General features: G+C 49.4%; 1 long non-coding RNA gene across 1 annotated transcript; it reads right to left on the bottom strand.

Moving 5' to 3' along the window:
- Positions 1-1,922: 1,922 nt before the first annotated feature.
- LOC135249802 (uncharacterized) lies at positions 1,923-23,151 on the bottom strand. The gene is made up of 6 exons (XR_010328782.1): positions 22,992-23,151; positions 11,612-11,725; positions 6,189-6,228; positions 5,332-5,457; positions 3,376-3,470; positions 1,923-2,725 (listed from the first exon to the last, which is right to left on the bottom strand). It is a non-coding gene; the product is annotated as an uncharacterized LOC135249802 (long non-coding RNA).
- Positions 23,152-23,979: the final 828 nt, after the last annotated feature.

Here is a 23,979-nt window from a genome sequence, read left to right as displayed (position 1 = left end):
AACTGGAGCTGAAGAAAAGCCATTCACAATCAGAACAATCAATAACTCATCTTTTCACACACATTTTTTGATCACTTTGTTTGTTACATTAATAATCTTGCAGAGCCTGTTACAGAGCGCAGTGGTGGTTTTAAGGGACATGGGCTCTGGAAGCAAAAACTCCAGACAGTCTAACAACCATTTCCCACCTTTAGCTGGGCATGAAACGCTCCTGGTTGAATCATCACATAAAAATATTAGCAACAGCATTGAAAAAATTTCAGTTTTTAAAAAAAGCAAGGGTACAAGGCTGTGTAAAAATTCTAATGGATGAGGAATCAACCAATCACAGAGCTCGATTTTCTGTAGGCACTCCATTTTTTCAAGGTAAAATTAGGTTAATGCAGTTGCTCCAGAACTCTTAGCCACGCCCACATTTCCATTCTATAGGCTCTGGCCTAAGCTATCACCATAGTAACAGGCGCCGAGGCTGATGGACGCCGTAGTGTTTGAAATACTGAAGAAAAATAAAAAACACGATTTCTCTGAAACGAAGTTGAAACCATCGTAACCGAGGGCCAAGACATCAATTTATCACAACGTTCCGCAATCCAGTAGACTCCCGCTGTGACATATTGTGATTAAAACCTACGATCTGGAGAATCTGCGCAAAAATGTCTTCCCTGGAACTCCATGTCCCCCCCCACACTATTTTCCTTTGTGACCTCACAAAAGGGGACCTTCACTGCTTCTGAAGGAACCATCTTGTCAGCATGTGATTGGAACACTAGTCCCTTGTCCAATAGGGACACAGCTCTAAATGGTGATCAGCGCACACTGGAGTCTTATCCTTGAGTGCGGCAAGAATAAAACTGTTTAATGTGGAATCCAGCTACGTGAATGGCTTGGGGAATTAATTCAGTGGGAACGTGCAAACCTTGGAACTCACATCAGATGAGGTGAGACTGCCAAGCGAAAGGGTAATCACGCTTAACTTAAGGACACATTCCTTCCCCGCACAGCTCTTTTGAGGTTTTTTTTCGACGCGAAGTTCTGAAAGCGGCGGCGGCCCCTCGCTGCGCTGATCGTTATCGATCGGAAGTCAGACAGACGCAGCGCTGGAGTCGGGGAGCGCCGCGGCCCACACAGCCCCGTCAAAGAGCCCCCCCCCCCCACCACCCCCCCCCCCCCCGCCCCCCCCCCGCCGCCTTTCTCTCCTGATCACAGGGGCCCCGACTCGCCACTCTGACAAAAGGTGCTCTCCCGCGCCTTCCGCTTTCAAAGGCCGCCCCGCGCACTGTCGCCATGGCGCCCACAGATCTCTCCCCGGCTACGAACACAACTGGCTTCCGGGCCTCTGGTTCCCCGCGCCGAAACACGGATCCCGTGCACGGTCTTCGCTCCTGTTTTCATGTTTTGCTTTCTTGTTCTTTTTTTCCTTCTCCTTCTCTGCCCCCCCCCCCCCCCCCGCTTTGTCACATCAAGAGTTCTAAAATCTCCTCGCAAGAACCCTGGGCCAGAAAGCGCCACCGACAGCGAGAGACACTCTTAGCAAAACACCACACCGCGGCCTTTTTATTACGCCAATGCCTCATTACTTTTTAACAAGTACGATCCTGCGCGCGGCAGCTCCTGCATTATTTACCGCACGCGCTCCCGCAACAAAACGGCAGGGGAAGGGAGAGAGGAAAAGGGGGTGAAAAAACGAAAAGAGAGAGAAGAAAGGAGAAAAAAGAAAACGAGAAAGACGCAAACGACGACGCGTTCTCGGTCGCGTCCTCTCATTGGCCGGGCGGCCGGCGGGTTCCGGATCAAAGCCGCCATCTCGCCGCCTGACGAAGGCCCTCGCGCAGAAACCCGCCGCAGTTCTGCCTCGTCGTCCTCGCCAGCTTTTCCCACTTTCAGCGCTCAGGTCTGCTGGGGACTAATGTCCTGCATGGGGACTAACGTCCCGCGAGGTGCATCGGCCCCATAAGCCAACGAGCCCCGGGAAACCGCCAAAACCGCCACTTCAGTCCTGCGTACGATTTGCATGCAGAACCAGGAAGTGTTCGCTAGACTGATTAGCTCAGGGAAAGCCGTACCGAGGCTGAACCGTGAACGTAATTTTAAACCAGCAAATCCTGAAGACGATCCATATCTGGAGCTCATTCCTCAGCCATTATTAGGGTGAAAACTAGCACCAGGAGCCTGGGGGGGGGGGGGGTGTGGGTTTGCTCCTGAGCAGCTCAGCGCTTTGATTCAAGTTGGGGTGAAAAGAACGGTTCAACCCTTTTGACCTTGCCGTAGTTTCGTCAGAGTGCACGCACAAATCCCATTGGTTCAGAATCTTAGGACACGCCTTCTCTCACCCCTGGAGGCCAATAGGACGGTTCCCTCCGGACCTGGAAGGCAGGTGTAGTTTTCACCCGGTAATCACCAACTGGTTCAGAGCCCAGAAAGCAGGTGAGGCGAGTTTACTGCATATTCTGCTGCTTTAGTTGATCAGTTGAAGGCTCAGTAAGGATGGAGACCAGCAGAGCTGTGGCCCTCCAGGAGCAGGAGTTTGAGTAGCTCTGTTTTACAGCCTAGATACTCAGATCTGGACCTGGAAGCACAGCCGGTGTTCTTTTCTACCTGATTGGTCCTTGATGTCCCTGATTGGTCAGATTCCACCCGCCTGGTGCCCCAGGTGCTTGAGGGGGGGGGCAGGGGGTTGAGGGGGGGTGCAGATCATGCCCATCAAGCTCCCAGTCAGGCGCTGAAGCTGGGGCAGGTTAAGGGGAAAAATAAAAATACATACATAAATAAAACAGGTGGGGGGGAAAGAAATATTGGGGAAACTATATATCAACCCAATGAGTCATGAAAGGATTTAGCCGTGGGCGCAGCGGAGCGGTTTAGTTTGGAAGTGAAGATGAAAGCCATCGGGGGCCATAAGTGCAGTGCCAGAGCGGGCCTGTGATGCACATGATCGCTCGCCACGGAGACGTCAGCTGCCACGGCAGCCCAGTCGGAACCGGCGATGGCCCAGTACGGAACACGGCAAGTGGAGAAGGCAGATCTCGCTCTAAACGTTGCAAAACCTCACTCTTCTCCTACTCCTTCTCACTCCTCATCTCTCTCCGCTCTCTCTCTCTTCTCGTCCTCTCTCTCTCTGCTCTCCCCATCGGTCTCTATCCTTCCCTACTCCTCTCTGCTCCTCTCCTCTCTCCCCGTTTCGCCACCCCACTCTTCTCTCCATTCTTGTCCTCGCGTTCTCTGTTCTCCACACTTTCTCTTGCAACCTTTCTCTCACTCTCTCCATCTCACACTCTCTCTCTTTCACACGGTCTCTATCTCTTGGAACCTCTTTCTCTCTCTTTCTCTCTCTCTCTCTCTCTCTCTCTCTCTCTCTCTCTCTAGTTCATTACCCACCTCTGGTCCTCCAGAAGTGCCGGTGATCCAGCTCCCCTCGTTAGCACCATGGTGCGAGTGTTCGCACCGACAGAAAGGCCGCCAGTACACAGAAACTTTAAAAAAGGAAGAAAAAACACAGGTTGGCAAAAGTCTGGAGAGTTCTGGGAAAATCGTGGTAGATACTCATCATCATGGTAGACAGCCATTATCATGGAATACATTCATTATCAGGGTAAATATTCATTATCAGGGTAGACATTCATTATCAGGGTAGATAGCCATTACCAGGGTAGATATTCATTAACACAGAGGCCAATGCCTGCCAAGGGTTCCAGTGAGATGCCTTCTGAAGATCTTAATTTCTGCGGCAACACAACTCCCAATTAACCACCTCTCAACTGAGCTTGCTAACAACTTCACCTTTGACTTCTATCTTCATGTGCAACGTAATAAATTATCTAAGATACTGAAACAACACGATAATTATTAAAAAGTAACACTGGATTAATAATTAGATAATATTTAAATCGTATCATTGTTAAGGCTGGGTTTTTTACCACTGAAAACACTGGCTGAAGTTTCAGAGGGGTCACGGCAAAGTTGTTGAAAATCACAGAAAACTCAAAAAAAAAGAAAAAAAATAATAAGGAAGAGATCATGGAGTTAAAAAAAAGTTTGTTTAATTAATTAATTAATTAATGAATAGAGCTCATGAGCAGCAGGGGGAAACAATTGAAATAACATGCTCAACTGTAGCAACCCTAACAAGAGCTTGCAGTTAAAAAAAAAATCAATGGGCAGTATCCAGCTGCTAAGAATAAATGGCCTACAAGTAAAATAGTTGATAGGCTGGGGCATTTAAAAGAGCATTCTGTTTTGCTTTTAACAGAACACTGCTAGAAATAGAACACGCTCAAATTGCATTTACTAAAATAACACATTATCGTGTGTCAGTTTTTATTACTTTATGAAAAATTTGTTTTGGTACGACGCGTTGTACATTGCAAGGTTTGGTCTTTGATGGAGCGCCTCTTGTCACCTGAATGTTACTGTAATTGGGGAAGGAGAGCTGGGCATCTACACTGTTGACAGGGACTTGAGTCAACCATCGAAGACAAGGATTTCGATCCCAGCCCATCCCACAATCTGTCCACATTATCGCACTTAGTCTCTCTCAGCATTTGGCAATATGGTTAAAATGCGCATGCCTATTCAAATAGCACTGCAGGCTACGTTAAGGTTGGCAGCCACCATCTAAAACTGCCAACAACAAAAAAAATCACAGAAAGCTCAAAATAAGGAGGAAATTGCAGAAATGGAAATATAAAAAAATGGGTAAAATTCACAGAACTGCCAAAAAAAAAAAAAAAGGGACAAAAATCACAGAATCCGTGACACCTGCGACCCCTGGACAAAAACCCCAGCCTTAATCACGATTATTCAAAATGTTATTTTAAAAATGCACCAATTAACGATTTTGAACCCTAACTTTTAACTTGTAGAATGAACACAAAAGAAATTAAGGGGACAGGAGAGAGGCAGGAAAGTTCACCCGTTTGGGTCACCCCGCACCGGGACGTTGGGCCACCGGGACGGTCACAGATGAATGCGCACTGATCCCAGCTGCTTAACTACAATTTAATGAGTGAGCCAATTACTGCACGCTGACTCTCAGTAAGACCCCATAGAATAAAGGTACCCAGGATCGTAGGCTTAAGAACCGTGAACACTTGCCCTTGACACGTCTAATTAGGCTGTAACCTAAATTGAATGTTCCCTTCACACAAAGAAGAGCACAATGTTGCATTGGCTTGGATTCCTCCTTAACGTTTGTCCTTAACTTTCACAAAAAATGAAAAGCAAGAATTAAAAAAAAAAAATTTTTTCAGTTTGGCAAGGTCAGCAACTACTAAAACGATCTCGCCGAACAGTCTGTGAAGCAGAAGCGTAACGCTCGCTAAACTTTTGACTTACGAAAGTGGCCCAGAGGGCAATGCATAATTGAGGGTAACGTCTCCTGGTGGGTTGGGGGGGGGGTGGGATGGGGTTCAGCTGACTGAGATGATGTTTCATCACACAGTTCCCACTGTCGACCGCGGCCTGAGAAGAAGCAGCAGAAACATCACTCGTTTCGAAGGATTTGCAGCGAGAGCCAGTTTGGGCATTCCAAATTAGAAGGAAAAAAAAGAGGGAGGGGGAAAAAAAACATTTAAAAAAAAAAAAAAAGCTTCAGTACACGCGGTTGAAAGTGCTCCGCTGGACATATTGAATGTGGACGGCCCGCCAGGAAGTTCCAGCCAATCACCTTCTCCCGTTTCTTTATCTTCCCACTGAGAATGACTTTACCTGCTTTTCAATACTGAATCTCACACGGCCGCCCCTTCTCGGTCTCACACCAGTCACATTTAGAAACATTTCAGATATGTCGGGCAGGGAAGTTTTCTCATGAATTTTAAATGATTTTAAGTGATCGCACACTTCATAACATCCCTTCCTTCCGGGCCACTGAATCCATTACTCCATAATTTCAGAACTTTGGGCGCAATGCTGTCCTTGGCCATTGGGAGGCGGTAAACATCAAATCCGTGACCTAATTTGCCTAATTGGCAATAAATGACACTGAAGACTTCTGGGTAAAACATGCAGAGGGATCCAATTAATTAAGATAATGTAATATGCTGCAATTTTACAAAAAGCCTAATCAGGTCTACCCCAGTGAGCTGGCTTCTTTGATGCTGCACTCAAGAGTGGTGTGATAACCATGTCTTTCTGTGTCATCTGAAGTGTGTGTGCGTGCGTGTGCGTGTGTGCGCGTGTGTGTGTGTGCTTACCCACAGGTCCATGCGCCTTACCCAGGATCGCACAGCATGCCTGTGGAGACAAGCCACATTCTGTGGATACATCCACGCTAACAAGACAGACAGAAAATGCAGCTGTTATCATCATCATCATTATCATTATTATTATAATCATCAGGGTGGATATACAGCGTAGCAGTTAATGACCCCAGCTTGTTAGTGAGAGGTTGCAGGTTTCAAACTCAGGTTGGACACTGTTATTATATCCTTGAGCAAGTTACTTAACCTCTTATTGATTCAGTAGAACATCTTGCTTTATGAATGCTTTATAAAGGGATTGTACACGAGACACTGTAGATAAGGGTGCTAGCTAAGAAAATAAGTACTTGTTTTTATTAGTTTACTGTATTTTTTGACATTCCTGATTTAAAGTAAAATCCTCTCTCTAAAATGGGAAAAGGGGGTATCCTCTTGATTACGCTGTTATTTATCTGGGTACCTCAGCGCGACTCAGTCTCAATGCCAGTGTGTGTCTTAGACGGTACCATGTTTGCTTGAGGACTCAACAGTCACACCCCCTGTCAAATTTCATTTAGCCATTCATCGATCGCAGAGCGCGAGGTAAATTCCACAGTGCTCTACAGTGGGCAAAGATTATGCACAGCATGCATTCCCTCCCGTGAGATAAAACAAAAATACTCTTTAATTTAAAAATAACATCTTACTTTTAATTGCATTTTTTTTTTCTTTTTTTAAAACAAAATACAGTTCCCCCTCAGAGGCATGCACACGTTACAATGCGGTTTAATCTAAATGTGAATTAAAACAGCAGTAATTGGTTTATTCTCACATCTAATTATCTTATTGTGCTTTGAAAACAGAATTTCATTTCCCCGCGAGCTTCAGAAGCAGGATTGCATTTCCCCAGTCACACCATCAACTCTCTCGCACTGAAATAAAATCCAAAATATAGTCATTTAAACCAGTAATCTCTCAGTCATTATCGCTCATCAAAAGGGTCCAGAATTAACTGCGTTAAATGCTACATTTTCCCATACATCCTCAAATCTGCACACATCATCATCTCTGACAGACTCAGAAATTATTTCAGTTACATTATTTCCCCCCCCAGAGAAGTCTCTCTTTTTTTTCGCGTTAATTGGATTACGATGCGCATTCTCTTTAATGTTGTGAAAAACGAAACGTTCATCCATCTGAACTGCCGTGACACAATTTATCTAAATAAATAAATAAATAAAGATGAAGAAATCTATAATCAGCATGCGTCAGATACCAAGAGCGGCTTCAGAACGAGATGTAATAGTCGCCACACTACGCCTGGTGAGCCCTGCTTAGATAGTGTGTCTGCCAGCATACATTAAAAAAGGGGGGGGGGTGAGACTGGGAGTGTGAAAACTTAATGTTCTCATTATCCTAATTCTGCAGAAGGAGCTGACCCAAATAAAGCCGCTGGAGCCGGGGGAACGGAGACAGGCCGCGAGACGAGGCAGACGCGGGAGAGGAGGTGTAAACCCTCAGCGCGCCGGGAGAGAACCGTCAGCGCGCCGCAGCGCACGCGATCCCCACTGCGGCCACCAGGGCGGCGACGGCGAGGGCAGAACAGCAGCGCTGACGGCTGAGCGGGGTGCGCTGAGAAGCCACGCGTCATGACATCACAGCATGTATGTCAATGTCAAATGTCAACATACAAATATTTTAGATATGTCACACACGTCATGCTTAGGAAACTGGGCTTAGAGGCTGCGGGTTCAACTTAAAGTTGGGGGCACAGCAAATTGCACCCTTGAGCAAGGCGCTTAAACCTCAATTGTTTTAGTAAATATCGAGCTGTACAAATAGATTGTAAGTGTAGTAAAAAAAAAAAAAAATCAATAATAAACATAAGCTGCATCAGTCACTCTGGATAAAATGTAAATCCAAAAACAAACAAAAAAACAGAACATCATCCCATGAGTACATTTTTGGAACAGCAACTCAAATAAACAAAAAAATAAAAAAACTGTCAAAAGTTTCCCCGCTCAATGCATCAGAGTCTTGTTACAGAGGCAGTTCTCTGGGAGGTAGCGGTAGGCAGCGGTAGGCAGCGTTAGGCAGCGTTAGGCAGTGGTAGGCAGCGGTAGGCAGCGGTAGGCAGCGTTAGGTAGCGGCAGGCAGCGATAGGCAGCGATACGCAGCGGTAGGCAGCGTTAGGTAGCGGTAGGTAGCGGTAGGCAGCGTTAGGTAGCGGTAGGTAGCGGTAGGCAGCGATACGCAGCGGTAGGCAGCGTTAGGTAGCGGCAGGCAGCGATAGGCAGCGATACGCAGCGGTAGGCAGCGGTAGGCAGCGGTAGGCAGCGTTAGGCAGCGTTAGGCAGCGGTAGGCAGCGGCAGGCAGCGTTAGGCAGTGGTAGGCAGCGGTAGGCAGCGGCAGGCAGCGGCAGGCAGCGGTAGGCAGCGTTAGGCAGCGGTAGGCAGCGGTAGGCAGCGGTAGGCAGCGGCAGGCAGCGTTAGGCAGCGGTAGGCAGCGTTAGGTAGAGGTAGGCAGCGTTAGGCAGCGTTAGGCAGCGGTAGGCAGCGGTAGGCAGCGGTAGGCAGCGGTAGGCAGCGGTAGGCAGCGTTAGGCAGCGGTAGGCAGCGTTAGGCAGCGGTAGGCAGCGTTAGCCAGGACAGACGAACATCGCTGGCGACGGCGTCGTGTCTCGTGACTTCCCTGTTGTCTAACGCCTCGCAGGCAGACAGCGGCTGGGCACTGATGCAGTCTTCCCCAGGAAAAAAGGGGGCTCCTCGTTCAAATCAATCGCACTGCATTTGGTAACATTAGACCCATAATGCCCCAGGCAGGAAGCTCAGCGCGGTGTGAATTACAGCTGCGGCTGAAGGAGGACGGCAGGCTGAGGGGAACACGATGGCAGACTCGCTTCTAAAATTACCTCCCAGGTGTCGGCGATCAGCAAGCCTGTTCCTGCACAGTATCCTGCACTAACAAACATACAGTGTGAGAAAACTATGCTTCACTTACACACACTGCTGAACACAGGCAGTTTGTGAAAAATACACTTTGTTTTCACACGTTAAATGCACCGTCTGTAAGTTGTGGACTATGCTTGTACAGCGAGATATTCCTGAACAGGTCAGAGACGCACACTGCTGAGGTGGTTTGCGGGGACTCCTGTTCCCCAGGCCTGGACTTCGAGGCCCGTTGCAGAACTGCACCGAGGCAGCGACGAGAACAGCGCCAGCGTGCCGTCAGTGCTGGGACACGCTGTCCAGGTGATACGCATGCACAAACACACACGCACACGCACACACACAGTCACACTCACACACTCACGCACGCACAAACACACAAGCACACACACACACACACACAGATGCTGCGGTCTCTTGTGCTTTGCTGAGTGGAAAACTGGATCTTCTTCCCTCAGCAGCTGGGGAGGGAGGGAGGAGGTGGGGGGGGGGGTGTGGGCAGTACCACTCACCCTCATTAAGCACCACTCCCAACAGGTCTCTCCTTTACAGTACTACCCACACCCTAACCGGGCTGAACATGTGAACATGTCTGCACCTCCCTCAGCCCCACCGAACAGCCCTGCACCTCCATCAGCTCCTCTGAGCACCATTACACCTCCCTCAGCACTGCACTTCCATCACCTCCTCTAAACAGCACTGCACCCCCCTCTCAACAGAAGGGCACCTCCACTCCCGCACCAGCACCTCCATGCGGCCACTTCTCCCAGCTGGAATTGACGCGTGCGTCTTTATTAAATGGCGTGCCTGAACGGTGTGTCTCCTTACTGATTATCTCCTACTACCCCCCCACCCCCAACCGCAACCGCACCCTCCCTCCCCCCAAAAAAACCCCACCTCCCCCCCAGTATCCACTGGACTCCACCACACCTCTCTCACCTCCTCAGACGTGCACTGCAGCACCTCCCCGCCCCGTTACAGAACGTTCCGGAAAACCGCGGCAGGAGTTGACTCCGGAGTTCTCCCCGGGAAGGAGGCGCGCTCCCTGCTCCACAGAGCCGTTGCCATGGCGGCCATGTTTAAACAGCACGACGCAGCCCAACCCCGCAGTGCGTCTGTCTGTGACCCGTCCTTTATCTGCGTTGGTCACAAACGGCCGAGCCGGGCCACGGCACGTTCCTATAAATGAGCATTAAATGCCTGAGGTACAGCCACGGACAATATGAAGAGAATCCTGATTACATTTTATATTTACTCCATTTTTAATTGGACAAGCGTAGATTCTGATTGCATCATTGTGCGAGACCGAAATAGCAGGATAATTACTGACAACCTGTCCCACCTCTACTTTCAGGTATCATGACTTAATTAAAGGCTCTGTAATGATACAATATGCACTCACATGCACACGGTCACACACACACACACAGTATCACACACATACACACAAGCACGCATGCACCCACATGCATGCACACAGTCACATACACACGCACTGTCTCTCTCACACACACACACACACACACAAACACACACACGAGAGCTCCATTAAGAAAGCAAATGGGACTGAAGAGTTAAAATGGCTCTCAGTCGTGACTGATGCTCCTGTTATTGAGTTACATTACACCAATTATCCCGGCCGTGGAAGGAGGAAGTCCCCTGACTCTACTCCTGCTCAGCTTTCAGGGAGGGGTGGGGCGGGGGGGGCTGTACTTTTCCTCCCCAGTATTTCCACCGATAATCAGGGCTTTTAAAACGGGATGGTGGAGACGCATCAGATTAATCTGGGATTTCCTGATGATGACATCATCAGAAGATCACGCTCATCGAACACTCCTGAGACTCTGCCCACGCCCCCTTCTCCTCCTCTCACGCAGAAGCTGTCCTTTTCTCTTTCTGGGCGATCCTCTGTCTCCTCCCTGTTTAGGCTTTATTTAAAAACAAAGCTTTTCCCCTCTACCCTCTGGTCCTGGTTTTGAATACCCACAATCCTATTCACTGACTGCGCTCACTCAGTACTGCAACCCCCGCTGTCCATTTTGGGAAGAGCGCCGACAAGCCCGCACTCTCGCCCAACACCCGGCCTGATGACCCAGCGCTTCTTTTACCGCCGCGACCCGCCACTATGAGTCATGTGACAGGAAGCAGGAAGCCGCTTTGTGCACAGCCGCGGGGCACTCGACCGGTCCGCAGGGGTTGGGCCCCGCCCAACCGAATCCCTCCCTCCCTGGGCGACGCCACAGCCAATCACGCGCCGCCTGCTGGGGCTGCCGACCACTGACGGCGCTAGCTCAGATTCTGAACTGCCAATCACGTTCTCTTCCCTTCAGCAGGCCGTGTAGCTCACCCTGGTTAAGACCCTCCGCTAAATTCCGACACGCAGAATGTTGCAAATGTTGATTTTCTTTCTCTCTCTCTTCTTCTGCCTGCTGTGGTTTTTTTTCTTTAAAAAAAAAAAAAAAAAATCTTTCTGTGGAGATTCCTCGCACCTGTGAGTCAGACGGAGAGACGGGAAACGGCTCGCAGAACGGAGGTGTGAAGGAGCGCGTCTGAGACGGAGGAGAGCAGGCAGAGCAGGCGTCTCTCGGCACGTCGCAATTTCGCTGAAAAGGAAAACAACCTTCAGCGGGAGGTTAACAGACTCATCCTTTCATCCTTTCAGAGTGGGGAAGGACATGAGAACTGCATTTACAGAGCTCAACACACAAAACATTATGCAATTCATTATTAATGTTACTAATATTATTAAAATTATTAGCAGTAGTAGTCGGTGGTAGTAGTAGTAGTACGAGTAGTACTAGCTGTACTAGTAGTAGTTGTAGTAGTAGCTACTCTATACACTGTCCACATAACACAACCGCTACTCTAAACGCTAACCATAAAACACACCCGCTACTCTACACGCTAACCACATGACACACCCGCTGCTCTACACGGTGACCACATGACACACCCGCTACTCTACACGGTGACCACATGACACACCCGCTACTCTACACGCTAACCATAAAACACACCCGCTACTCTACACGCTAACCATAAAACACACCCGCTACTCTACACGCTAACCACATGACACACCCGCTGCTCTACACGGTGACCACATGACACACCCGCTACTCTACACGCTAACCATAAAACACACCCGCTACTCTACACGCTAACCATAAAACACACCCGCTACTCTACACGCTAACCATAAAACACACCCGCTACTCTACACGCTAACCATAAAACACACCCGCTACTCTACACGCTAACCACAAGACACACCCGCTGCTCTACACGGTGACCACATGACACACCCGCTACTCTACACGCTAACCATAAACACACCCGCTACTCTACACGCTAACCATAAAACACACCCGCTACTCTACACGCTAACCATAAAACACACCCGCTACTCTACACGCTAACCATAAAACACACCCGCTACTCTACACGCTAACCACATGACACACCCGCTACTCTACACGCTAACCACATGACACACCCGCTACTCTACACGCTGACCACATGACAAACCCGCTACTCTACACGCTGACCACCACCATTACAGCTGTCCTGCAAAGCCGCTAACACACAAAAACAACGGTAGTGGAAAGCTGGCATCTCACACACAGCGCTACTGAAGGGAGCCTCAGCCAATCACAAAGGGAACTCCGTGACTCAGAGAGAATAACTAATTAGCAGCTAATTAACTAAGCCACTCTTCCCCTCTCTGGGCATCACACTCTAACTGCACTACAATAACAAACGCCGCAATGCACTAATGGAGCACTTCAGTGGAGATGAAGCTGTGTCACACTGATTACATTACATTACAGGCATTTAGCAGACGCTCTTATCCAGAGCGACTTACACAACTTTTACATAGCATTTACACTGTATCCATTTATACAGCTGGATATATACTGAAGCAATTTCGGTTAAGTACCTTGCTCAAGGGTACAACGGCAGTGTCCTACCCGGGAATCTAACCTGCGACCTTTCGGTTACAAGTCTAGTTCCTTACTCACTGTGCTACACCCCGTGCTGATAGCGGTGTGTGTGTGTGTGCGTGTGCGTCTATGTGTGCGTGCGTGCGTGTGTGAGTGTGCATGTGTGTTTGCGTGACTGCGTGTGTGTATTTGTGTGTGCACCGCAACATGGAATGCTAATATACAAAGGAGCCCCTGAAAACACCGGTCACTCAGGGCATTGTGGGGAAAAAGGTAAGTTTGGTCCAAATCAGGTAAATTACAGCAAACAGCAACGGGACCCAATCTGAACCAATCTGACCCAATCTGAGCTCAGACTGATGAGACTCAGCGGCTCATCTTTTCTGCCATGTTAAACTGAGAGACGGGATTTACACACGACTCAGTCAGGCACGCCGCCAGCCATGCGGGATGAGCAGAGTTATCAGCACAAATCAGAACTGTCATCTCAGACAGCTGAAAAATGTGTGTGTGCGCGCGCATGTATGTGCGCAACCGTGTACGCTCCTACAATTCTTTGCATGCTTTAGTAAAAGACAGCACTTGTGTTCATTCACACCACGTCCAGGCTGGACCTCCCTGCGTCCCGCTAACTGCCGGAGACGAGCTGGGAGGAGATGGGGGGGGGGGTATGGGGGGGGGGTCATGGGGGAGCCGTGCGATAGGCCACCGCGTTTGATTAAAAAGATCCTCGAGTGGTCAGGTCTCAGCGAGACACCTCCTCAGCTGCAGCGTCAGAATAAAAGCACATAAATGACTGCTGGTGCACGGGAGAAATTAAAAGCCCAATTAAGGGTGCTGGGCGAGAGGTAATGGGGTTGGAGGGGGTGGGGGTAGAGGGGGGGGGGGTGTTTTAACCGGTCTGCCACTCCTTAATGAGAGTGGGAAGGGGGCAATAGCAGGAGGACACAGACCGGGGGGGGGGGGGGTGTCTCCTGATTGCTCTGTGAGTGGGAGGGATTCTCCAATTAGTAAAACTGATGAGACGAGCTTTCTGTGCGACAGAGGCACACACACACACACACACACGGCACAGAGGAGAAGCGCATGTACACGCACACACACACACACACACACACACACGCGCGCGCACGCAAATACGCAGTCACACGCATGTACATACACAGTCGCACACACGCATGCACACATATACAGACACACGCGCACAAACTCTCACACCACCGGGCAGCCCGGGCCAGAGCTACAGTACGCTCAGCTGAACCACCGGGCAGCCCGGGCCAGAGCTACAGTACGCTCAGCTGAACCACCGGGTCAGAGCTACAGTACGCTCAGCTGAACCACCGGGTCAGAGCTACAGTACGCTCAGCTGAACCACCGGGTCAGAGCTACAGTACGCTCAGCTGAACCACCGGGTCAGAGCTACAGTACGCTCAGCTGAACCACCGGGCAGCCCGGGCCAGAGCTACAGTACGCTCAGCTGAACCACCGGGCAGCCCGGGCCAGAGCTACAGTACGCTCAGCTGAACCACCGGGTCAGAGCTACAGTACGCTCAGCTGAACCACCGGGTCAGAGCTACAGTACGCTCAGCTGAACCACGGGTCAGAGCTACAGTACGCTCAGCTGAACCACCGGGTCAGAGCTACAGTACGCTCAGCTGAACCACCGGGCAGCCCGGGCCAGAGCTACAGTACGCTCAGCTGAACCACCGGGCAGCCCGGGCCAGAGCTACAGTACGCTCAGCAGAACCAATCAGAGCTACAGTACGCTCAGCCGAACCAATCAGAGCTACAGTACGCTCAGCAGAACCACCGGGCCAGAGCTACAGTACACTCAGCAGAACCACCGGGCCAGAGCTACAGTACGCTCAGCAGAACCACCGGGCCAGAGCTACAGTACGCTCAGCTGAACCACCGGGCAGCCCGGGCCAGAGCTACAGTACGCTCAGCAGAACCTTCGGGCAGCCCGGGCCAGAGCTACAGTACGCTCAGCAGAACCACCGGGCCAGAGCTACAGTACGCTCAGCAGAACCACCGGGCCAGAGCTACAGTACGCTCAGCAGAACCACCGGGCCAGAGCTACAGTACGCTCAGCAGAACCACCGGGCCAGAGCTACAGTACGCTCAGCAGAACCACCGGGCCAGAGCTACAGTACGCTCAGCAGAACCATCGGTCAGCTGAACCCAGCACAACTTTCACACAAATAAAAAACTTTAGTCTGACCCGGGGTCGGAGCCGCCAGGCCAATCGGCCCACGCAGGGGCTTCCGTTTCATTCGCTCAGCGTTGGTTTCCATGACGTCCACCGCGTTTATTCAGCGGCTGTGTCCGAACACGGGGGTCCGTCCAACATCAATACAGCGCATTCGCTTCCCATATTTCCCCTGGTCCTGCGTCCTGCCACACACCGAGCTACCCAATCTCACCACTGCTATAAGCCGTGTGAGTTACAGTACACAGGAGCCCTGTAACTATGAAATTATATCAGCCGCACATCAATGGGAAAAATAATCCTTTTTACCTTTCTGCAAAAACAATATAGCTTATTCCTCATGTTGTATCTTTGCATTTACATGCATTGATATAACCTGCATTGATTTACGTGTTTTATATGCGATTGAGTTTTTTTTAATGGACTCCAGGGACCGTGAAACAGGCCCAGAAACCTCAGCCATGCCCCAGAATCCCTCGCTTCGAGTCGTGCATCAGTCGGACGCTCAGAGCGGTGTCTAAATCGGGCGGTAAAACCGCGCGGCGTGCGTCGGGGGAAACCGTGGCGACGGAGCTCGGCGCAGAACAGGCCGCCTCGCGCGAAGCCTCCAAGCGCCGACGCTTTGATGAGCGACAGGATCCCCGATTCCCCCGCGGGACCCCCTGCCCCCGAATCGCCCCTCCCTGAAAGAGGCGCTAATCAGAGCAACAAGTGGGGGGGGGGGGGGGGGAGGAGGCAGGGGGACAAAAAGGAAAGAAGAGGAGAAGGAAGCTGGGACCACTCTGGCTGGTGGGGGGATGGGAGGGGGGGCTGTTTCTGTCCCCTGGCGCCACACGCTGGCAGATGGGGTACAGCGCTCCCTTTAGACGCAATTATCCAGCATCTGCTGCCTGAAGGAGACTCTGACCGAACGCCAACGCACCGCACGGGGGTGTGTGGGGGAGGGGCCCGCCGCACAGGTGTTCCCCACCTGTTGTTGTGGAAAAAGGGGGAGTAGGGGGGAAACACCTTCAGTATACCCCCAAAATACAGATACCCCTACGGAATCACAGGTATGGGGATCCTATTTATAGCCCAAAAAATGCCCTGCCCCGCCCGGCGCGAATAGAGTAGCCTGCCTGTGCCAGCGCACCCCGAGGGGGCGTTTTATTCTGGGCATCGCGGCTGGCGCAAGGCTGGCAGCGCCACGCGGACAAGACAAACAGACGTCCCGCGTTTCAACTTCCCAGCCCGTTAAAATTCACAAATGGAGGACAGCAGGTGTGGGGGGGGGGGTGGAGCTCCCCCCTCCCCCCCCCCCCCCCCCCCCTCCCTTTTTCGTCTATATTTATTTTCTCCGTTTTGAAAAGCTCCTCACGTCAGGACCGGAGCTATGAAAAGCTCTCTCTGCCGCGATCGCTGATTAATTGCAGGGAATTTAAGGCAATTATGGCTTTTGAAAACTACAATTAACGAGCACATTTCCTGTTGTTTCTCGGGCTCTTTTTCTCGCGCAAGATTACAATGCAATCATGTCTATCGCACGATTCGCTCTCGAGAAGTTCTTTTAAAAGGGATTCTTTTAAGAAGGCTGGTACATGGAATCGCTTCAACCACCCCTTACTGCCACCTCTTACTTTTCTTGGTGATCAACAATATAGGTATTGAATATTTCATTTTACAATAAATTTTTATTAGAACATTTATATTTGTTCCTATTGGTCTTTTATAATATTTATATTTACGCAGGTTTCATTCATGCCCCCGAGATCACAAAGGACATCTCATTTCATGAAAGAGGTTTATTTTGCTCTTACGAGAGTCCAGGAAGTTTGTGTCCAGCGTCGGAGACGGGCTCACCCTCCGTCTGAGGGGGACCAAAGAATCGGGAGACATCAAAGGGGAAAACACCGGAACAGAGGAAAACACCAACAGAGTTTTTAAAAAGTAAACTTCATAGTGTAGAGTTAAAAAAAACATTTTATATAAAAGCGAAAACCCAGGTCTGAGACAATTTTGCGAGTTTAGCACTTAAAAGCGCAGATCTGGACTTTTATCGAATGCCTGCTACCCAAAAAGCACTCCAGTAAAAAAACTACTGTAGTTCCACAATAGCACAGTAATCAAAGCACCATCGTTTGTCTAATTATCAACAATAACCACAAGACAATTTATCACGGCAGGTGTGACACGTTCCTATAAAAGAAGATTTTATTTTTCTTTAATTATAACCAAAAAACATACTCTGAAATTACAGGTAATTTCTTTTTTCAAGTTCATTTTTTTTTTTTTTCACTCTTTTGTTCAAAGATCTGAAGGAAATTAGAATGTTGCCATGGTGATTGTCGAGACACAGTTTCTTGCACATGTAGACTGTTATATAACTAGCTTTGTAATTTTGTTGCAAAATGAATTCTGCAATATTTTAACAAAAATATGCAAAAATATTGAAATTCAAAAATAAACTCCAGTTACTGAGTATTTTCCCGTCTGTGTGTTGTTTGCAAACCATGCGAAGGAATATTTTTATGTTGGTTATGAAAAGCGATATTTTTTCTTCTGTTCATCCGCATCATAACATATGAATTGATATGAGTCACAGGATTTATGAAGCAGACAGTGATTCAGCTTTGAATAATAACGTTGAAAATAAAAAAAGAAACTGAAATATGTGTTTTAAAAAAAGCCTTTGACAAAAAATGAACACTTGAACAGAGCTGGTCTCAGCAGGTTTTTTAAGCTGCAGAAGTACCAAGAAACCCGCTCGTCAGAATGCGCCATTTTGTTCCATGGCATGTCCAGTGAGGGCTGAATTCTCGCTTGCTGACTTGGGTTTTATCGTAAGATTAGGGTGCTGCTGGTTCCCTCTTCATGTAAATGCTCTCATCATCTGTTTCTCTCTATTTTTTTTTTTTTTTGCTTTTTGCGTTTTGGTAAATTGTCCTTCAAACTTTCTTCGATCTTAAATCTGCCTGTTAATTGGAACTGAATAGGCACCCCAGTTTTAAGGCTGCTTCTAGGCTTATCGTGTAACAAAATCTGCCAAGTCCAAGGTGGCATTTGAACGTGGGCCTCTTACTTGTAGAAAGATTTCACAGGCAAACGTGTTACCAGTCAGCTATAGGCGAAATCAGCCCTAGCCAAGGGCAATGTCGTTATTTTTTTATTTGAGGGTTGCATTGCCAGCGAGTGTCGTCATGGTAACCCGCTAAGAGACCGTTGTTTTACTGCACCTACTGTGCTTCGCTAGCAAACTAGCCGAGCTTCACCCGCTACACATAGGAAGACATAAGTGGTGGCACTAGGCTGCCATCAGACCGGGGGGGTACAAAAAGGGCCTAACATCACTATTTCCAGCAGACACCCCCCCCCCCCCTAGTCCACAATCTTAGCTAGGCCAGCAGAAAGGCCAGAGTCGTGCTTGCGCCAAGTCATGACCCAGAAAACACAAAATGTCCTCACGTCGTCACTGAAATGTCCTGTCCCTGTGATAACACTGGCACCACATCGCAGCAGCATTGTGAGGACGCTACGTGTTAGCCAGGAAGTCTTCTCCCTTCTCTTCCTCCTCCTCCTCCTCCTCCTCTCTCGGAGGCCCCTCCGAACACTCATAACCTACTTTGAGAAGAGAGAAGAAACTTCTGGAAGCCGGAGCAACTTGCCGCGCGTCTCTCAGAAGACGAGTTGAGGGGGATGTGATGTCACTGCCTTTTCCTCCCTCACACGGCTGTCTGATGAAGGCGGATGGAGGGAGGGAGGGAGGGAGAGAGAGAGAGAGAGAGGGATAAAAAGAAGGAGCGGTTCTGACTAGTCGTGTGATGATGGCGTGATGGGGTCCCTACTCGTCTCTCCTCTCGTTCCTCTCTTTCTTCTCCCCTGTCACCGACTCCGCAGCCTGGAGCCAAGCCCACGGGCACGGGCTCAGAGAGGCAAATTTGTTTAATATCCGTCTTCTTTACGAATTTGTTTTATTTACGCAGGTCTGCGCGCCGGCGTGGAGAGAGAGAGATTTTCCTGCAAACAGGAGAGAGCTCGAACAGCTCCGACAAGACGCGCAAAAAAAAAAAAACTTTGTCCTCTCAAAATCGGGAAAACTTTTGGCGAGGGGGTACATAGCATGGCTGGTACCCGTTGTCAGCTGATGCTATATATACAAGCGGATGTTTACAGACTGACGTGTTGCCTCAGCATTCGTGTAAAAATTCTTCCATATATCGCAAACAGAACACATTGGTTTGAAAAAAAAATAGTTTCCACATTTCCTCCATAAGGTGTTGGTGTTCTAAATGATTCCATGCCTCTGTTCCATGGCAAATGATTCAGGATTAACAGTCAGTGATTGAGGGGTGAAGCACTGAAGATCTCTAGCTCATGGTCACTAAATGATCACAGCTTGTTCTCTGACAGTGCACAGTACGTTTGGAATTCACACCAGAATATTGACTGACAGGCATCTTTACCAGCAGCCCCTTCGGAGTAAATACAATACAAATAAACGCTTTCTCACAATCACATCTTCCTGTTGTTTCTGAGTAACCAATCAGAATGAAAACGTGATCTGCCAGTGTCTGTTAATATTATGATAATGATAGCTAATCCTAATTCCTCACACATACCACACGCGCACACACACACACACGCAGCTCTCACAGGAACACGGTTTACACACACAGGCTACACTCTCACTAATGACACCGATGTGGAATAAATAAAGAGGGGTGTTAAAATAGCCTCAAAGTATCGCTGACACACAAGAGCGCTGATTAGCGAGCTAAACGCATTTACAGTAAGCGGCGCACGCCACAGCCCGGCCTGGCTCATTATTCACCCGGCTAATGCTTTCAGGGCCTGAATGGACTAATGCTGGGTTCTCGCATTCAACAGTGTGGGTGGAGAGTGTGATGAGTGGAGTGTGGTGTGAGTGTGATGATGGTGGTGTTGGTGTGTGATGATGTGAGTTGAGTGTGAGTGTGCTGTGGTGTGATGATGTGTAGTGTGTGTGTGTGTGTGAGACGGATGTGTGTGGTGTGTGTGTGTGTGTGTGTGTGGTGTGTGTGTAGGTAGGTTGGGTGTGTGTGTGTGTGTGGTGTGTGTGTGTGTGTGTGGTGTGTGTGTGTGTGTGTGTGTGTGTGTGTGTGTGTGTGTGTGTGAGTGTGGCTTTAAACTGGTAATGGAGCGAGGTTCAAATCGACATGCTCAAAGACCAAATACTCTTTTATCACTCAAGCCTGAAGGCTTACTTGGGCATGCTGTATGTGCATACGCGTATTTGCATGAATGAACAAAATGATGGCTTTATAATTTGTGTTAGTTTCAGTCTGGCTAATTAAAAGCTAACTAACCAGGCACAGTTTAACCACCCAGGTTCAGAAGAGACGGTTTCATTGAATAAAACAGCACACACTTATCTTTTCACAAATTTCACCCTGCATATATATATATAAACATTTTTAAATGCACTGTTCCAGTGTGCTGTTTGTTTTCTTCCTTACAGTTGTTAGGATACAGAAAGTTTGTGCTGTAGGAGACAGACAGATTTGTGTATTCCAAAACCTCACGTGCATGTGAGAGTCCGCCATTGTTTTACAAAGACAACCAATAAGACACAGTGGTAGAAATTGCAGCCTATAGGGCAACTCTGTATAACAAACAACCAATCAGAGTTCATGCTGTATTCTGCGCACAAATTTGAATATATGTAAATGTAACTGTATAAACTCCACAAACTCTAACAGTTGAATTGAACATTTTTGTGTGAATCCCTGTTGCTGGCTTTCTGTATAATAAATGCTTCCTGATTTTTAAACACTAACTTCGGATCTGCTTCTACCTGGAACGACGGTCACTATTGTTCTTGGCAACATTTCTGGTTACCAACACAGTCATATTTTTAGAGAGGTGTTGGCCAGCGCACACCTAGAACCAATCACCAAACTCCATACACACCTGGCCCATTCGCATTCCACAGCCCTGAATGTCTCAAATTTACACTGGGAGCATAAATCCAGCTGTCATGCTACCTGTCCTACCTGGGGACACCGAAGCAGGTAAGCCAAGATGAGTGAGCGTACGTTAAAGGCGACGATGTTTAGGGAGCTGTGCTTCTAATTCAGAGGTTGCGAGTTTGAATCCCAGCTGTCACTGTAAGCCTTGAGCAAGGTTCTTAACTGAATTGCTTCAGTAAATATCCAGCCGTATGAGTGCATTATATGTAAATGAATATAAGCTGTGTAAAGCACTCTGGATAAGAGCGTCTGCTGAATGTTCATCATGTTCAACACTTTGGGAATTACGACAAAACCACATCTGAAGCATATTAAACCACTAAAACATGCAGACTGACACAACGGCTGCAACTAAACCTCCGATGCGATATCAGATGGGGAAAAAAAAGGACGAAGAACATCCGAGAACAGCCTGGCAGACACTGCCTTTGGCACGGAGCGCTAGAGATTCAGACTCCACTAATGCGACGGACGCTCAGCTCTTCTCATTTTCGAGTTTAATTGGCGTTTAAGAGATTTTGTGATGTCACTGTGGGGAGAAAATGGCTTGTGACGGGGTCACAGCCGAGACGGGGGTGTGTGGATGTGCGATGATGGGCATGGGGTTGCTGGGATATGGCATCGCACGCGCACACACACGCACGCACGCACGCACGCACGCACGCACGCACGCACGCACGCACACACACACACACACACACACACACAACAACACACACACACAACCACACACACACAGACACACACACAACACACACCAACACACACACACACACACACACACACACACACACACACACACACACACCACACACACCTCCACACACACCACACACACACACACACACACACACACACACACCACACACACACACACCACCAACACACACACACACACCACACACAACACACACACACACACACACACAGACACACACACAACACACACACACACACACACACACACACACACACACACACACACACACACACACACACACACACACACACACACACACACACACACACACACACACACACACACACACACAGACACAGACACAGACACACGACACACACACACACACCACACACACACACACACACACAGACACACACACACACACACACACACACACACACACACACACACACACACACACACACACAACACACACACACACACACACACACACACACACACCACACACACACAACTCAACATACACAGCACACAACACCACACCGCACACCACACCACAGACACCAACAACACACAACACGACTTTCGCTCACACACACAGAACCACTCACACACCGACACAACAACTCAGAACAATCCACCACACATACAGACACACAATACACACACACCACAAGACACACAACACAGCACACACTACATACACACACACCACACACACACACAACCACACACACACACAGACACACAACACCAACACAACCACACATCACAAACACACAAGGACGAACACACGACACACACCCAGACACTCACCACACCAGAACAACACCACACACACACACACACACAGCACACACATTCGACATCCCACACACACACAGACAAAAGCACACACACCAGACACGATCACACACACAACACACACACACACACACACACACACACACACACACACACACACACACACACACACACACCTCACAGCGCACGTCCCCAAGGGCCGTGCCGACAGACAGCGATACGCACCCCGAATATCTCCAGGTGTCGTTCCGACCGGGGTCAAAGGTCGGGGGTACCCAGCGTCAGGGTCGCGGGGTCGAGCCGGAAGAGGCGGGCGTCAGTCTCGCTCCAGAGTGTCCTGGCGTCTGTCTCGCTCCAGAGTGTCCTGGCGTCTGTCTCGCTCCAGAGTGTCGGCGTCAGTCCGCTCAGAGTGTCTGGCGTAGGTCTCGCTCCAGAGTGTCCTGGCGTAGGTCTCGCTCCAGAGTGTCCTGGCGTAGGTCTCGCTCCAGAGTGTCCTGGCGTAGGTCTCGCTCCAGAGTGTCCTGGCGTAGGTCTCGCTCCAGAGTGTCCTGGCGTCGGTCTCGCTCCAGAGTGTCCTGGCGTAGGTCTCGCTCCAGAGTGTCCTGGCGTAGGTCTCGCTCCAGAGCGTCCTGGCGTCTGTCTCGCTCCAGAGTGTCCTGGCGTCTGTCTCGCTCCAGAGTGTCCTGGCGTCTGTCTCGCTCCAGAGTGTCCTGGCGTCAGTCTCGCTCCAGAGTGTCCTGGCGTCTGTCTCGCTCCAGAGTGTCCTGGCGTCTGTCTCGCTCCAGAGTGTCCTGGCTCTGTCTCGCTCCAGAGTGTCCTGGCGTCGTCTCGCTCCAGAGTGTCCTGGCGTCTGTCTCGCTCCAGAGTGTCCTGGCGTCTGTCTCGCTCCAGAGTGTCCTGGCGTCTGCGGAGCGACGGCGGCGTCGTCACACGTCCGCGAGAGTCAGCGTCTAGAGGACGGAACGGGGGAGGGTCACCGGTCACCACGGCAACGTCCAGGTCACAGAGAGAGAGAAACGCCATTTGCCCAAAAAAAAGGCAAAGTAAAAGCAAAGCATGAGTAAAAGAATAGTTTGTCACTGACAGTCACTCATGAACCGGTGAGGTAATGTAGGCTAAAACAGACCCAAAAACTCTCCAAGTGTGGCTCTTCTCCATGGTTACGCAGAGCCAGGATTTTGAGAGGTTGAGATTTAAATTTAAATTTTCCTCT

The sequence above is a fragment of the Anguilla rostrata genome, chromosome 3 (assembly GCF_018555375.3).
Source record: "Anguilla rostrata isolate EN2019 chromosome 3, ASM1855537v3, whole genome shotgun sequence".
Taxonomy (NCBI): domain Eukaryota; kingdom Metazoa; phylum Chordata; class Actinopteri; order Anguilliformes; family Anguillidae; genus Anguilla; species Anguilla rostrata.
The sequence above is the reverse complement of the archived record's forward strand: the minus strand, read 5'-3'. Positions and strand labels throughout refer to the sequence as shown.